Source organism: Arachis ipaensis, chromosome B04 (genome assembly GCF_000816755.2).
Source record: "Arachis ipaensis cultivar K30076 chromosome B04, Araip1.1, whole genome shotgun sequence".
NCBI lineage: Eukaryota > Viridiplantae > Streptophyta > Magnoliopsida > Fabales > Fabaceae > Arachis > Arachis ipaensis.
Window position 1 is genome coordinate 123,377,211 of NC_029788.2, and position 7,546 is coordinate 123,384,756.

Sequence of the window (7,546 nt, forward strand, 5' to 3'; positions counted from 1 at the left end):
AATTTGGTTTCGTGAAACTCAATTATGCTTGTGTGCTCGAAGAATGAGATTTTTGGTGAGATTTATGGTCTGTTTAAGAGGTTTTTGTTGAATGGTGGTAGTGATGAAGGTTCGGTTCCTGATGTTGCTACTATAGTCACAATGGTTCTTGTGGTGGCTGCAACGAGTGAAGTGAATTTGGGATGCTGCTTTATGGTTTGGCTTTGAAACTGAATTTTGAAATTGAGACATTCACCGGAGAGTTGGAAGAAGATTTAGAGAGAGAGAGAGAGAGAGAGAGAGAGAGAGAGAGAGAGAGGATGATGGTAGTAGTTGTGGAAAGAAGGGTAATTTAGGGTTTTTGAATAGTTTTTTAGGGTTTAGATATTTCTATCACACGAATCTCATTTTTATAGGTACAATGGTCGTTTTCTTATTTGATGAGTACATTTGTCAGTGGATGGAAAGAAATGCAATTTAAAATTTTTGAATAGTTTTTTAAGGTAGGGATATTTTTATCATATGAAATCTATTTTTTATGATGGCCATTTTCTTATTTGATAGGTACATTTGTCCGTGTTTATATTTTTTATGGATACATATGGTAATTTATTCTTATATATAATGTTTGAGGCTCCTTTCCGAATGATATTTTTAGCATCAAGTCAACACACAGTTTTATCATTAAAGAACCTCCTCCAGATAAACTTTTCAAAACTATTTGGAGTTGGAATGAGCTTGAGAGAATCCAAACTTTTTTGTGGTTATTAGCTCATGAGGGAAGGTAATTTCATTGCTGGTATACTTGTCAAGAAGAGTCAAGAGCTTTCCATGGGTATTCATATATTTGAAGTTCCTCCTGATAATGTTAATCATGTTCTGCTTATGGATAATTCGGGTGCCATAAGGATGAGAGGCAGTAATTAATTATCTATCCCCTTTTGCTTTTTTGTTTTGTTGTTTCTTTTTTGTTTTGGATTTGTTGATCTCATTTCCACAAAAGAAAAAATCGATTAGAGGCTAAAATTACGTAAATATTCTTAATAAAATTTGGTTATACGTTTGTTTTAAATATATTAATATAAATTAAATTGAGTAAATTCAATTTAAGTATTTACATGTAAATCGAATCAGGTTAATTTAATGGCGAACTTCATAATTCTGTTTGTTATACCTGTTTTATGTATGTATTCTTATTATCTCGAGTAACACTTATTAGTACATAACCATTTTTATGTGCATCTTTTGGTATTAAGTCGAGAGTTTGAGGTTTAATATCTTTTTTTTGTTGAGTTGTCATTACTTCATATTTCCGTAATAATTATTGAGTCTCTTTATATAATTTCATCGTGATCTTAAGCATGACTTATAACATCTCATTATATATAATATGCATTCACAAATTTTATTAAGGATAAAGTATACTTTTTGTTCTTAACATTTTCGAAATTTTTTTAAATTATTCTTAATGTTTAATTGATTTAATTTTACCCTTAACATTTAAAATAAGTTCAATTTTATCCTTTTTGATAATTTTTTGTCAATCAACTCAAAGTTATTTTTTCCTATTTTACACTACTAATGTTATTCCCAAACACCCAATTCTTCCAGCATCCATGACCTAGTCTTTCAACTTCCATGGCTCCACCTCCACCCCACTCCACTTCACCCGACCTACCAACACACCCTTCACCTCACCTCACCATTGTCATTGTTGCTGCCTCAACGTACCACTACCATCACAACACCGCCACCTTTCACTACTGCATCGATTATCATCATCATCATCATCATCATCATCATCATCATCAATAACAACCCATCCAACCTAAAACCTTCACTTCTCTGTCGCCACCCCACGCTACCTGTTCCTCTTCATTTTACCATCGTCTCACATCTGCCTCTTCCTTCTCCCTTATCCACTACCGTCTTCTCTTCGCAACCCCACCACTCACCCATCACGACCTCACCCCACATACAAATACAACTGCAACAAGAGAAGGGGGGAGAGAGAGGAAGCAACGAATGGTGTTAAAGAAGAAGTAAAAAAGAAGGATGGAGACAAAATTAAAAGGGCAACTCGCTATTAACGACGACGACAACAACAGACAAAGAGAAAAAAAGGAGAGAAAGTGAGGGAGAGATAGAGAAACTGAGAAAATGAGAGAGAATAAAATTAAAAGGGTAAAATAAGAAAAAATTTGATTCAGAATTAATTGTCAAAAAATTAATAATGAGAATAAAATTGAAACAGATTTGAAATGAGGGTAAAATTAAATCAAATTAAACGTTAAAGGATAATTTTAAAAGATTTAAAAAATGTTAAAGAATAAAAAATATACTTTTATCCTTTTATTAATTATAAGTTTTTTTAAACAATCAATTCTAAAAATTCATGAAACTCCTACTTTATTTACAAGGTTCACCTATCCAAGTTTGTGGATAAGATTTATTGATATAATTGTATAATAGCTTATTTGTGTAAATTTGACTAAATTCTTATTTCTAATCAAACTAACTCCAAGTTAAAAACATTTTAACTGTGCTCTGTTACTAGGGTTGCTGTCTGCTCTGCTCTGCTAGGGTTAGGAGAAATTCTAATTGTAAGTTTTTCACTCTTGTGAGTGCTTTTGGTTGAACAATGGCAGCATCTACTGCCTCTCAAAGGCATGATATGCGTGCAATTGAAGAAGAAGAGAATGAGGTATTGAGGTTTGAAGACGAGGATATTCAAGAAAGTATTGAGAAGTGCAAGAGGAGTTTGATCGGAAAGTTATTGGCGGATCGAAAATTTAGTTCTGGAACGTTGGAGGCAGCTCTCTATGCAATATGGAGACAACTAGAAGGCTTTCGGGTGATGGACCATGGAAAAAATTTATTCCAATTCTTTTTCAGCAGTGAAGTGGATATGCTTAGGGTGGAAAAAGGAGGACCATGGTCGTTCAAAAACTATATTTTGCATCTCAAACGTTGGAGAGAAGATAATCCGATTGATGAAAAAGAATTCTCATGCGTTCCAATATGGATCCAACTATAGGGTTTACCGGAAAAATATAAAAGTAAAGGACTCAACAGGAGGATTGGAGGATCGTTAGGGCAAGTTATGGATGCAGACCTATTTGTGATGAGGGGAAAGGAAGATCGCATTATTAAGGTTCTGGTGCAGCTTGATGTTACCAAACTTTTGCGTAGATTTATGAAGATTTCAGGCGATAATGACCAGATTCTGGAGGTGTAGCTCAAATACGAAAAAATTGGCAATTTCTGTCACTATTGTGGAGGAATTGGACATGAAAATAGAGCTTGCAATGGTTATTTAGAAGATCCCGTGGCAGGAAAACTAAAAGAGAAAGGATGGGAGACGTGGAATAGAGCGGATCAATTTGGTCGAAGAGTTGAAGAAGACAAGGAGAATAACAACCCAAATTATAATTTCAGCACCAACACACAAGATCATAGATACAAAAAAACTAACTTTGGTATGCCTTATTCAAGATTTTTCCAATCTGTCAATAAATGATAGGAGCTCACAAGCTAGGCTGAAAGAAGAGGAAGTTCAAAGTGTGAATAAGGCGCTGCTGCTAAGTGACTCCGGGAAAGCAAAATCTAAGGCTAGAGGAGTTTTGGAGGAAATAAGGAAGGGAAAAGGGGAAGGAACAGATCAGTCATATCATAATAAATCAGTTGACGCCTTTTCAATTGGGGTGTGTGAGGGACAAGGAGAGTTTTGGAGAAGAAGAAGCTGAATTTAAAGAAATTGGCTAAGAAAGGGCAGAAACACAAACCTATAACGGGTGCTAAAAGAATTACAACAGAGGTGGAAGAAAATTCAGCAACCAAGAAGCAGTGTTTGAAGGACGGTGAGACAGCTACAATAGGGGAGGGTGCCACCCAAAATTGGGCACCCAAGGAGGTATGAAGATGCTGTCGTGGAACTGTCGGGGTTTGGAAAAACCCCTGACAGTTTACAACATACAAGGGATTATTAAATCCCATTCCCTCGAGGTGTTGTTCTTGTGCGAAAGTAAAAACAACACCTTGAATGTGGAGAGAGTTCTAAGGAGAGTCGGATTTAATTCAATCTATACGGTAGATCTGATTGGTCAGTATGGAGGTTTAGTATTGGCATGGAAGGAGGGAGTAAGTATTCAGGTCTTAAACCGGGATAATTTTTTAATTCACTTTGAACTAGAGATTCAGCAAAGTAATTTGAGGTGGGAGGTTTTGGCGGTTCATTTGCACACAAATGAAACTATTAGGGAGGAACAATATTCAAAGTTATTACAATTGATTGAGAATGGTGGAGACCAGATTATACTTATGGGAGACTTTAACGCTATTAAAGCTCATCATGAGAAGGATGGGGACATACCTAAATTGGCATCATCTATAAGGAGTTTTAATGACTTTATTAATGCGGGAGGGTTGGTGGATTTGGGTTACGAAGGTGATAAGTTCACGCAGTCGAATAGACAATTTGGTGGCAACTTTATCAAAGAAAGGCTGGATAGAGTATTGGTGTCAATGCGATGAAGGGCAGAATTTTCAAATGGCTATGTTAAGCACCTAGATGACATGGGTTCAGATCACAAGCCACTCCTTATTACTTCGGATAGGGAGGTGAGGAGAATGAAGAGGAGATTCTGATTTCAAGAGAGATGGTGTGAGAATGAAGAGGTGGTGGAATTAATTAAGCATGCTTGGGCGCTAAACATGAGGGGTTCACCTATGTTTAGATTGGCTAGGAAGCTTAAGACAACTAGACATTGCATAGTGGAGTGGCAGCAAAATTCTTCTTCTAATTCCAAAAAGAAAATTAAGGAAATTAGAGAAAAAATAGTAGGGGAGGCAATTAATGGCGATCAAGCTAATGGAGTAGCTATCAGGGTATGAGAGGCTGAATTAGAAGATGCACTTGAGTTAGAAGAATGATATTAGAAGAAAAAATCTCGAATCCAGTGACTGAAATAGGGAGACTGCAATACAAAATTTTTTTACTGCAAATTTCACACTAGGAGCAGAAGAAATAAGGTGAAAGAGTTAGAAGATGCAGAAGGGAATGTAGCCACTAGCACTGAAGGCATTGCATCAACAGCCCAACGATACTTTGAAGAACTCTACATCAAGTAACCCAAGAGACCCAGCAACTGAAATTGCGGGTATCTCAACAAAAATCAATGCTGCTACCAACCATGCACTAACTAGACCAATCACAGAAAAAGAAGTGAAAGCTGCTATTTTTTCAATAAATGCTTTTTCGGCCGCGGGAGAAGATGGATTCACTGCTAAATTCTTTCAATTTTTCTGGGAAACGATTAAAGGAGATGTGTTTCAGGCGGCTAGAAGATTTTTCTCGGGAGGTAAAATCCTAAAATCCTTTAATCACACTCATATTTGCCTTATTCCGAAGGATCCGAATGCAAAATTCATGAAACAGATCCGACCTATAAGCTTGAGTAGTGTTTTTTATAAAATCTTATCAAAGATTATGGTGCACGTGCTTCAATTTGTGATGAATAGACTCATAAGTGACACACAGAGTGCCTTTATTAAAGGGCAGTTAATTAGTGATAACGTTTTAATTGCTCATGAATTTATGCATTTTTTAAAGAATAAGAGATACGGTAATTATGAATTAGCTCTGAAACTAGACATGAGTAAGGCGTACGACAGGGTGGAGTGGAGCTTTGTTTGGGAGGTTATGAGGAAGTTGGGTTTTTGTAGAAGATGAATGGAATGGATTCAAGAACTGGTGACGACAGCTTCATACTCTGTTACTGTGGATGATCAGCCTCATAGTTTTTTTAAGCCATATAGAGGGTTGCGTCAATGCGACCTTCTTTCCCCCTATCTATTTTTATTTTTTGCAGAGGGATTGTCCTTTCTGCTCCACAGAGGAGAACAGAGACAGGAGATTATAGGTTTGAGACTTAATCAAAGGTGTCCTAAAGTCAACCATCTATTTTTCACAAACGACTCAATTTTATTCAGCAAAACTACAGAGGAAGGGTGTCAAAATCTGCTTCAGATCCTACAGATTTATGAAGATATTAGCGGTCAAGCAGTGAATTTGGATAAATCCTTAGTTTTTTTCAGCAGAAATACCCTTGTGGGCATTCGTGATCATCTATCTCACATCTTACATGTCTCTCACATTGGCAACCAGAACAAGTATCTTGGGCTACCAGCGGTTATTCAGAGATCTAAGAGAGCTACATTTTCGTATATCAAGGATAAAGTGACACATAAACTGCAACACTGGAAGAGGGCCTTGCTATCCTCAAGCGGCCGAGAAGTACTAATAAAGGTGGTAGCAACAGTAGTTCCAATCTATACTCTGAGTTGTTTTAAACTATCAGAGACACTGGTTGATGAAATTCAAAAGCTCATGCTCCAATTTTGGTGGAGACAGCGAGGCTCGGGAAGAAGGATGCACTGGATAGGATGGAGAATTTCTTGTAGACCTAAATTTCAAGGGGGTCTTAACTTCAAAGATCTTAAAACCTTTAACCTTGCAATGTTAGCAAAGCAAGGGTGGAGACTGATAACTAAGCCACGCTCCCTGATTTATAAGGTGTACAAGAGTAAATATTTCAAGTTCTCAAGTTTTTTAAATGCAAAGGCTGGGAACAACCCATCTTGGGGCTGGCGAAGTGTTTTGGAGGGTCGAAAAGTGCTAGAAAAGGAATCTTATAGCAAATTGGCAGAGGAAATACAATTAGGATTCAACAATATCTATGGTTAAGAGACTTTCAAGCAATTACTCCTAATCCTAATAACTCAGAGGGTCGAAGACTAGAATGGGTCTCAGATTTGATGCTACCAGACAGAACATGGAACCAGACACTAATTCGTGAGGCATTCAATCCAGCAATTGCAAATGTTATTCTAAATTCAACAATTCACCAGGAGGAGGATAGAATTACCTGGATGAAGAAAAAATCTGGGACATATACAGTAGCTTCTGGTCATGACCTTTCAATTTTTTCACCCTCCAACAGTTTTCTTCCAGAACACTGCAAAAAGAAAGAATTATGGACAGCCATTTAAAAACTCAGATGTCAACCAAAGATTAAAAATTTTATGTGAAAAGTGATGCATGAAGGTTTACCAGTGAAACAGAAATTGGGACAAAGAATCCAAACAGTGGTACCGATTTGTCCAAGATGTCACAGTGAAGAAGAATCGGTCTTCCATTGTCTCTGGACTTGCCCGGACGCAGTTGAAGCTTGGCATGCTTGCAGCCTCCCTGTTCCATCTCACACGGATCTCCCATGACAGTGGTGGCTGAAACTGCTCGAATGGTTCAGTGACGCTAACAGGAAAGAAGAGGAACTTGGCAGTTATCACAACTTGTTGAATTGAAAGGCTAAAAATGAATTTGTTTTTGAAGGAAAACGGAAGTCTCCCTTTCTAGTTGCAGAAGAAACTCTGCGGGTCTTCAATGAACCTCAAGATTAGAGATGTCTCTCTTTTTCTTAAGACCTTTACTTTTTTATTATAAGTTTGATTTTTTTTTTTTTGTGAAATATTTTTAATACTATTCTTTTATTGGTGTTCAAATATG